Source organism: Lygodium microphyllum, chromosome 29, assembly GCF_053477565.2.
Source record: "Lygodium microphyllum isolate KBCC chromosome 29, Lygodium_microphyllum_v1.1.10, whole genome shotgun sequence".
In the NCBI taxonomy this organism is placed as follows: domain Eukaryota; kingdom Viridiplantae; phylum Streptophyta; class Polypodiopsida; order Schizaeales; family Lygodiaceae; genus Lygodium; species Lygodium microphyllum.
The window spans coordinates 92,944,078-92,954,216 of record NC_141163.1 but is presented as its reverse complement, the minus strand read 5'-3'; the positions used below and the strand labels follow the sequence as shown (position 1 = coordinate 92,954,216).

Below are 10,139 nucleotides of genomic sequence, written 5' to 3'. Positions count from 1 at the left end.
ATGGGAAGATATGGCTGACAGAGATTGGCGCTCCTCTTGACACGAACTTCGGTAAGGGAGGTATGAAGAAGCTTGTTGATGATATGGCTACGCGATCAGCTTATGTGAGTGTTAGAGGAGATGCTTCAGCTTTTGGAGTCCAGCTTGAGCAAAAATCTGATGGAGACTCTGCCTTATGGTCTTCTGCCTTGGAGATAGCGAGAAGAGGGAAAGTTCAAACTTCTACTATGACTTGTGTGGGCTCTAGCATCCGAGGAGAAACAGGATGGGATTCTCCTGTTGACAGGTATTCTATTTTTGCTTATATGGCTAAAACGCAGGGTTTAGATGCCATGGTTGAGGAAAAGAGAAGAAGAGATGAGGAGGGTCCTAGCTCCTCCAAAAAGACTAGAGGGGGTGACTTTGTTTCACCACCTGTTACAGCTCCACCTATGCCAAATTCTCCAGCTCAAACAGGTTCTGATCAACCAATGGGAGACAAGCAGAAGGAAAAGAGGCAACCAAGAAAAGAGCCAGGATTCAAGCTCTTGTCAGACCTTGATATGCAAACGGATATGAGTAAGATTTTTCATGAAAGAATTTTGAATAGTGAAGTCACTTTTACTGTTGGAGAGGCTCTTGGGATTGCTAGAAGAGAAATACAGGATCAGATGTAGGATCTTTTGCGGAGGAAACGGCATGCGATGGAAGGACCTGCTTTACAAGGATTGTGGCATGGAGCTCTTGGAGAAGAGCATGATGATGCAGTGATGGTTGAGAATGCTTCTGTTAATCCGCAATCGGAGAAAATAGTGCAGCCTATGCAGTATGAAGATGATGAGACCCCTATTCTCATTCCTCGCAGCCATTTTTCACGAAGTCATTGGGCTAGAGCAACCACTGAGACAGTGGTAAGGATTGGAGAGAAACAAATTCCCTTGATTGCTTTAGTTGATCATGGCTCTGAGATTAATCTTATTGCTCGAGGTGTTTATGAGAGTGGCAAGTGGCCTATGGATGCAGAGCATGGCTGGCGCATGAGAGCCGCCAATAATACTTCTGGTGATATGTATGCTGCTTGTCCGAGTATCAGAATTTCTATTGGTAATGTTGAAGAGGATTATCATTGCTTTGTTCAGGATTCATGCTCTTATCCGATTATTCTTGGACAGCCTTTCATTACAGAAGCAAGAATGGAAACAAAAGTGATGGATGATGGGTCAGCTTATGCGCGGATACGCAGTAAAGATGGTATGCGAGCTGTTCAGTTTATGACTGTTGGGGTAAATCATCTGAGAAACAGGGACTCCTTGCGTGAGGCACCACTACCTGCGAAGGAGTTGGATTTTCATTAGGTACCGCTGTCTTGCGAGACGCCAGTGGTACGGAGCGGAGAAAAGAGGAGATCTCGCCTCCTGGCAGCCAGTCTTTCTCCAATAACTTTGTTGGATTTACTTCAGATAGTTCAGTGAGTTATCAGAAAATTTCAGATTTGCCTAGAGCTGCCAAGCAGTACATTGGTCGTAAGGAGAAAGAGTTGAAGAATGCAGGTATCTTGCAAGCAGAAGAGCACGTGGATGGATTGTATGAAGGGATGTCTTATGCAGATACATTGTTTGAGATAAGAGCAATGCTGAAAACTGATGTATGCAAGGGTTCAAAGATCATACCTGTGCAAACCTTGGATATGTTTCAGGAAATTTCTGGTTTTATGCTGCAAACAGAGTTAGAGGCTGAGAAAACTCAGCAAACTGAATTTATGGCTGATCTTGATCAGCTAATAGAATTGCAGAGGGATGAATCCATTCAGCCAACAGAGTTGAATGCAGAAAAATTTCTGCATACAGAGTTTCAGGATGCATCTATGCAGTCCATAGAGCCGAGGGCTGAATCTATTCAGCCACCAGAGTTGAATGCAGAAAAATTTCTGCATACAGAGTTTCAGACTGCACCCATGCAGTCCATAGAGCTAAAGGCTGAAATTTTTCAGCCAATAGAGTTGAAAGTTGCTGAAAATTTGCAGAAATTGCAGCAAAGAAAAGAGTGCTTGAATGATGCCAAGGTTGACACAAAATATAAAACAGTTGATAAGAAGGTTAAGCCGGTTGCAGGCCCGCTTCCTTCTGATAGTGATGAACAGATTGAAAAAGCTATGAAGCAGCCTATGTTGAGGGATCCTGCAAATATTGGACATAAGTTTACAGCTGAAACTCTTGCAGAATTGAAGATTGGAAATGATGATTTTTTACTTCCAATGGAAAAAGAATGTTTTAGAGAGATGCTTGGACGTCATGGTAAGGCATTTGCTTTCTTTCCACATGAAATTGGCTGCATTAGTCCCGAATTGGTTGCACCCATGGTCATCTTCACTGTTCCTCATGTACCATGGAATATACGTCCTATACCTGTGCCTAAAGCACACTTGCCAAAGCTGATAGAGTTGCTGAATGAGAAGATTAAAATGGGGATTTTGGAACCCTCTTCTGCACCCTATTCTAACAGGTGGTTTACTGTACCAAAGAAGAATGGTACTTTGAGATTAATTCAGGATATGCAGCCCGTGAACAAAGTGACAATCAGGAATGTGGGAACAGGTCCAGTTGTGGATGAATTTGCTGAGGCTTTTGCAGGACGAGCCATCTATTCACTAGGTGACTTGTATTCAGGTTATGATCAGTTTCAGCTTGCCTTGGAAAGCAGGGATATTACTACTATGCGGACACCTATTGGTCTTGTGAGGATGTGTACCTTACCTCAAGGTGCTACAAACTCAGTTGCTCATACGCATAGAGTTCTTCGAGACTATATTCCGCAGTATACCATGCCTTTTCTAGATGATGTGCCTATTAAGGGTTGTGCAGAAGAAGAAAAGAATGAAAGTCTTGATTTGCGTGGATGTAGACAGTTTGTGGCTGATCACTTGAATGCTTGTGAACAAATATTGACACGATTAGAGGAGGTAAATTTGACACTTTCAGGGCTGAAATCTGTCTTTGCTGTTAATGAAGTCATCATAGTTGGGCATATGGTTGGATATTATGGCAGAAAGCCTTCTCCTGCAAAGGTGGATGCCATAAACAGGATTGCAGAGTATTGCTCGACTACTTCAGAGGTGCGGAGATTTGTGGGAGCTTGTGTATTTTACATGATTTGGATTCCTCATTTTGCTCATATTGCAGATGTTCTCTATCAGCTGCTTCGAAAGGGGCAGAAATTTCATTGGGATGAGAAGCATTCAAAAGCCATGCGTAAGCTCAAGAAGCTGTTGCAATCAGCTCCTACTTTACGCAAGGCGGATTATCAGTGTGGACGGCCGATCATGTTGACAGTTGATACTAGCCCTATTGGCATAGGTTGGGCTGTGGGACAGGATGATGCTGATGGAAATAGGTATGCTATCCGCTTTGGAGCTAAAGTTCTTAATGAGCGACAAAGGAGATATCCGCAGATCAAAAGAGAGTTGTGGGGAGTAGTCACTGCACTGAAGTGTGACAAAGGGTATTTTATTGGAGCTTCAGTTATTGTGGAAACAGATTGTTTGCCTTTGCTTGGCATGATTACTAGTTGCTCGACTCCAAATATAGCGATGCTTCGGTGGATTGCCTATATCAAATCATTGAATCCATAATTTCGACACATAGCAGGGAAAGATAATCCAGTTGCTGACATGCTTTCTAGAGCGAGATATGAGGATGAGGAGTCAATGCTTGCAGAAGATGATGAGATAGAGTTTGCTGCTTCTGTCCTTACTCATGATTGTCATGTATCTACTGTTGAAGCTTTTATTGAAGAACTTTATGTTGATGAGTGGCTGCAAATTGGACAGTATCTAAGTTCATTGACTCGAAGAGCTGATTAGACAGATGATGAATTCAAGAAAATCAGAAGGAAGGCTTATGGGTATTTCTTGAAAGATGGTTTTCTTTGGAAGTATCCAAAGAAGAGAGGAGGCTTGCCCTTGAGAGTAGTTTGTGATGTAGCGATGCAGATACAGATTATGCGAGAGTTTCATGAGAGCTCATGGGCTGGACATAGAGGTGTTTGGGCTACCTATGAGAAAATCAAAGAAAGATACTGGTGGAAAGGGATGTATAAAGATGTTTCTCATTTTGTGGAGACTTGCACGGACTGCCAGCTTTACTCTTTAGTGCGACATCGTGATGAGCTGCATCCGACTTATCCACTATGTATGCATTACAAGTGGGTGGTAGACTTGGTTACTTTGCCAGTGGGACTTTGGCAGATGAGATATCTTGTCTTGGCTAGAGAGGATCTTACAAACTTTGTTGAAGGTAGACCGTTGCGGACGAAGACCACCACTACAGTATGTAAATTCTTTTTGGAAGAAATATTTTGCAGGTATGGATGTATAGGCAAGATTACAGCTGATCGTGGAGAGCTAGATGCTGATGAAGCTAGAGAATTCTTCTCACGGCTTGGGATTAAATTGGCTCTTACTACTGCCTATAATCCAGAGGGAAATGGCAAAAGTGAAAGAGGACATCCGCCAATAGTTAAAGCATTGGCAAAAGCTTGTAAAGGTCGGATTGGAGATTGGCCGAGATTACTACCTTTTGCATTGTGGGCTGATCGCTCTACACATAGTGTGACTACTAGATACATGCCTGCGGAGTTGATGTATGGGCAAAAACCTGTCATGCCTACTGAAATTTGTGCTCTCACTTGGAGTGTTCTTCCGTGGCATGAGGATTTATCAAGGGAAGAGTTGTTAGCCCTTCGGATTCGTCAACTAGAGAGAAGGACAGAAGATGTGCAGCTAGCCGTTGACCGTTTGAAGGCAGCCCGTCTCAGAAATAAGGACAAGTTTGATTTAAGGCATCGCTTGAGGCCTAGAGCCATAAAAGAAGGAGATTGGGTTCTAGTCTACGACAGTAGTCTAGAAAATCAACATAGTAGTATGAGAAAAATGGTTCAAAGATGGTTTGGACCGTATGAAGTGAAAAAGGTTTTTGACAATGGTACCTATGAGCTGGCTGAATTAGATGGAACAAAATTGAGGGTGCCTATTGCTGGAAAACGAGTCAAGATTTTCAAGAGAAGAGAAGATGAAGAATATGCACTTGAAGCATTGACAGAAGAAGAGCAGATAGGTGAAAGACAAGCAGAAGAGACAGAAGACATAGATGATGAAGCCGATGGAGAAACACGTCTACTAGAATCAGAAGATGGACTTGACCTATTTGTGGACTTGAATGATCCTGGATAGTTGGCACATCCAGACGATGCGCAGGTTTAGAGGGGGTGGATGTCATGTTGCTGCGCATCCGAGTCGTATACACCTCCATTTCTTTTGTTGTGCATTTGTGTTAATTTCCGCGTGTGATTCATTGATGTGAGATGCATTTTAATAATCCGTATCCAATGTATATATTCCCTTAGTGCATGCGCATGATTTTGTTTGGATGCATGATGTGCGTGTATTAGAAAAATATGAAAAACTGATGCCAAAGGATCTTTGTCCTGCTGCTATTTGGTCTAGCTCTATGTGCAATGATAGCCTTGGTGCAAGTGTTTTGGAGATATGCTACAAGAAGGATATTTAAAGGAGGAATCGGAGTTGTTGCAAGATATGCCTCTTGCAAATAATCTTGGTTGCTTGGATGTCAATGTTGAATTAATGAAAAAGGCATGGTGACATATTACTAGCACAGCAAGGCTTTGACAAAAATTATGCTCATGTCAGACTTTTATAAAAGTGCTAGAATGAGGAAGGTCGCTTGCCTAATTTTGACATGTGAACAAGAAAAAGAAAAACTAAAGATAGAGGAGAAAAGGAAGGGGAAAAGGAGACTAATTGGGGGAGAGAATTCGAATGGGGGGAAAAAAGGAGAAAAAAAAGCGGGAGGAAGTTACGAAGAAGGGCAAAGAGAGAGCGCAATTTTCTGTTACGAAGGCCTGCAGCAGAAAGAGGAATAAAAAACAAGAATGGGAGGATTATGATGGCGACACTATGAATCACAGATAGTCATCTGGAGCTGTGTATCATGTGACATCTCACAGATATGAAGTTCAAACTCTAGATCAAAGCACAAACAGGCAGAGAGACGAAGTAAACAATGAAGCCGGCCTCGGTCATCAGGCCAGGAGGAGTGTTTGTAGCAGAGGCCCTGCTTGCATAACAGCTTAGAGAAGCTTCCCTTTCTCAGGCAGAGAACTGAGCATGACTCGTGGGTCCGCTTCCGGAGGCTCGGCTGCAGCCTTGCTCTCAATTACACAGGCTATCGCTGCTTGTGATGGGGTTTAGATGTCATATGCCGGTGATGCTGCTGTGACTATAGGTGAAGCATTGCGGCCAAATGTGGTGGACAAAACTGCATTTTGCGGTGGGAAGTTGCTGTCAAATGTGGCAAATTCAGAGGGGAAAAGTGCACTTTGAGCTGATGAATCATTGTCTACTTCGATATCGATGCCAACGGCATTCTGAATGTCTCCGCTGAGGATAAGACGACGGGCAGAAGAATAAGATCACAATCACCAATGATAAGGGGGCGGTGAAGTCGCGAGTGACGGTTTCCCTCGAGGCATCTCCTTTCCTCAATCAGATTGTGGCACCCGGAGATGTAGTGCTGGACCTCTCCAAACTCAGCCTTGCCACACTTCGATTGGAAGGGGGCCTCCGTCAGGATAATGATCAGATTGTGGCTACCAAGGCTGGGAGACTCAAATTCATAAAACCGAACAAGCTTTGGGTGGAAGGCTCACAAAAGCGTTATATTCCAAGTGCAAATGATATTGTCATCGGGCTTGTTGTTGATCGATGTTCAGAGAACTTTACCATTGATATTGGAGGTCCAAGCTATGGAACTCTTTCTATCTTTGCATTTGAGGGTGCCACTAGACGCAATGTACCCAGCCTTCAAGCAGGTTCAGTGTTGTACATGCGAGTTGTGAAAGCTAACTATGACATGCCGCCTGAGCTTTCATGCATTGATGCCACTGGTAAATCAACAGGCTTTGGACAGTTGAAGAATGGTTTGTTTTTTTTAAAATTGTTCAACAGGACTTGCACGAGTGCTGCTGAGCAGGCCCACCTGTCCTGTACTCGATGCACTCGGCAAAAGCTTGTCTTTTGAAATTGCTGTGAGTCTGGATCAATAGTCCTTCGGTATCTACAGTAATCCTTGTTTCTAATGCCATTATAAATGCTGAGTTCTTGAGTGCTGCTCAACAGCAAGTGATGGTGCTGAAATTGTTACAAAGGGTACAATGATTTTGAACTATTGAAATGCTCGTGTTGCTGGAGATCCACCAGTTTCCTCGTGATCAAAGTAATTCATCTTCTAGAACTGGGTCTTTCCTTGGAAAGCAAATCTGAAAGAGCTCACAGTTTTTTTTTATCGCATGATGCAACCAACTTCCATGTTGCAAGTATCCCAAAGGCTCTGTTTAGGCTGAAATTTCAGTAACCCAGTTCCCATTCTCAGCAATCCTCTCGACAGAGTTTTCATCTTCAAGCATGGCATACTATAGTTGAACGACCACGTGCAAGGCTTTACTTGGTGCTGTACTTGTTCGAACCAAAATTTTGAGCTGTGGCTATGTTCTTGACAAGCAATATATGATCTTTGGCATCAAATTTTGAGATCTTCTTGTTAGCCTCTTTCCTTGCTGTATCTTGAACCCCGTGTTCAGCAGCCCTTACACGAAATCTACGACACCGGGGGGAACTTTGCCCACCTCCCGGTGATTCAGAGCCTGTGTAGGGAGCCCGTCCTGCCGTTTTATCCCTCACACAGGTACAACGAGTGGAGAATTGAAGATTGAAGACTTTCCAACGACTCAAGTACCTACTGGATTAAAACAGGGTAAAACAGGGCATTTTCAAGTTACCCACAGGGTATTTACAGGTGGATATAGGTACACCCTTTGATACTGAAGCACAGGTGCAGGTACTACAGGGTACCCACAGGTCCTATATACCCCTTTGCAGGGTTTGTTAGCCATTTGAGGTTACTTTCTTGCATTACAGGGTCAAAACAGGGCACTTACAGGTCTAAACAGGGTGTAGGACTGGACAGTTCAGACTCTGAAATTCAGTTACTGAATTTTTTGTTCTAAACCTGTTATAGCGTGCTATAGCTCATCTCGAAGAGGGCATTGTTAGCTTTGATTCGCACAAAAAAAATTTGCAATCGGAGTTTTCTAGCCAAAGTTATAGCCATTTTACTAACAGGGGGTACTGGAGGACTGCACTAATATGGCAGGACATAAAGGCAAAAATAAGGTCCAGGAGGATTATGCACAGCAAATCAGGGATTCCATGATGGAAAGCACACTTCAAGAGAACCCTGAAGAGATTCAACAACAAGGAGAGATCAGTATACTCAATGATACTCTGTGTCTCCATGAACTAAGACATAGGGAACGTCATGAGGTCCTTTCGACAACAATGGAGCAGATGATTCTATCTCATGATCAAACAAAGTCTACTGTTGAGAAGATGATGGAATCAACTACCCGAACCAATGCTTCCATTGATAAATTAGTAGAATATAATGCTCAACTTATGGCACAATTTTCTCAACTCATGCAGTCACAAAAGGGATCAAAAGAAGCCAATGAGAAGGCTTGTTCAAACAGTGACCCTTCAGTACCACTTCAACCATCCAACCAAAATGGTCATGGAGATGGAATCATTGGAAGAAGAGGTATTCCAAATAGTCAGTATGAAGTAGGAGAAGCTTCACAAAGGCATGATGACTATTTGGGCAGTTTGAACGGAGCCAATACTCAAGCTTTTGGATTGCATACTCAACATTCTAGGGGTGCTTTACCAACAGGAAGATTACATGGTAATTCTCAGCCACATGTTGGAAGATATCAGTCTCAATTTGGAGGTTTTGTGCTTGGAAATCCTGATCAGCCAGTTTTGGGTAGCAACCCTTCCATGATAGAGAATTCAAGGACAAAATTGTTTTATCCAAATTCAATGGTCAGTCATCTTCACCATCAGAATTAGAGGAATGGACCTCTAAGATGGAGTCTTATTTTGACATATTTCCTAAAACTGATGTTATGAAGATACACTTTGCCTCCTTGCACTTAGAAGGATTTTCCCACACTTGGTGGAGGTATATCAAGAAAGAGAATGTACTTATTGAGAATTGGGAAGCTTTCAAGGCACTTATGGCTGAAGTCTGTGTTTCACCTCTTGAAAAAGAGAAGTTAGAACGAAGATGGCATGGTTTGGAACAAAGGGGCCTAAGTGTAAGAGAATATACAAACCAATTCCTCAACTTGACCATGTATGTGGAAAACATCAATGATGAGGCCAAGTTACACAAGTTTATGTATAGTTTAGAACCATCCTTGTCAGCTGATGTTATGGCGCAGAATCCTACTTCACTCTTCAAGGCTATTGAGCTCGCAGAGCGCTATGGAAGGAAGTATAGGAAAGAGTCTTCATTTCAGCCAAGTTATGGACAGCCAAGGACTGTTTTAAAGCAAGGGCAAGTTGGTAACAATTATGGCAGCAATCATATGCCTAGTGGGAGCTTACGGATACCAACTTATCCTCCATTTAATGCTTCTAGGCTTCAAAGCAATTTCAGGACAGCAAACAATCCAAAGGTTGAATTTAAGCAAGGTGACAATAAGCCTAAGTCTACTTCAGCCAATACAAATTCCAGAAATATTTCCATGGATCTTTACAAGGAAAGAAAGGACAAAGGCTTATGCTTCAAGTGTGGAGAAAAGTATACTCTTGACCATACTTCAAAGTGTGTATACAAAAATGCCAAGCCAAAAATTCAGAGTATGCTAGTTCTTGAGGACTTTGAAAATGATATAGATGAAGTTAATGCAGTCACAATCAATGCTGAAAATGAAGATTTCGAGGATGATGGTGGACAGGAGTACTTCTATGATCCATATGACTCTTTTCCTTTTGATCCAGGCGGTGATATCCCATTTGATCCTGGTGGATTTTGTAATGAGTTGCCTGCTGCCACTAATTATTCTATCTCTATGGATGCTTGGACGGGATCTAAGAGCCCTAATACACTTCGTATGAAGGGAAGCATATGTGGAAAGCCAGTGTTCATCTTGATAGATAGTGGTAGTACTCACAGTTTTGTCAATAAATCTATTATGTACAACTTGAATTGTGTTCCCACCGACTTACAGTAGCCTATTCGAGT

General features: G+C 42.5%; 1 pseudogene; it reads left to right on the top strand.

The window, feature by feature from the left end:
• Positions 1-6,160: 6,160 nt before the first annotated feature.
• On the top strand, positions 6,161-7,210 carry LOC148010911 (uncharacterized; annotated as a pseudogene).
• Positions 7,211-10,139: the final 2,929 nt, after the last annotated feature.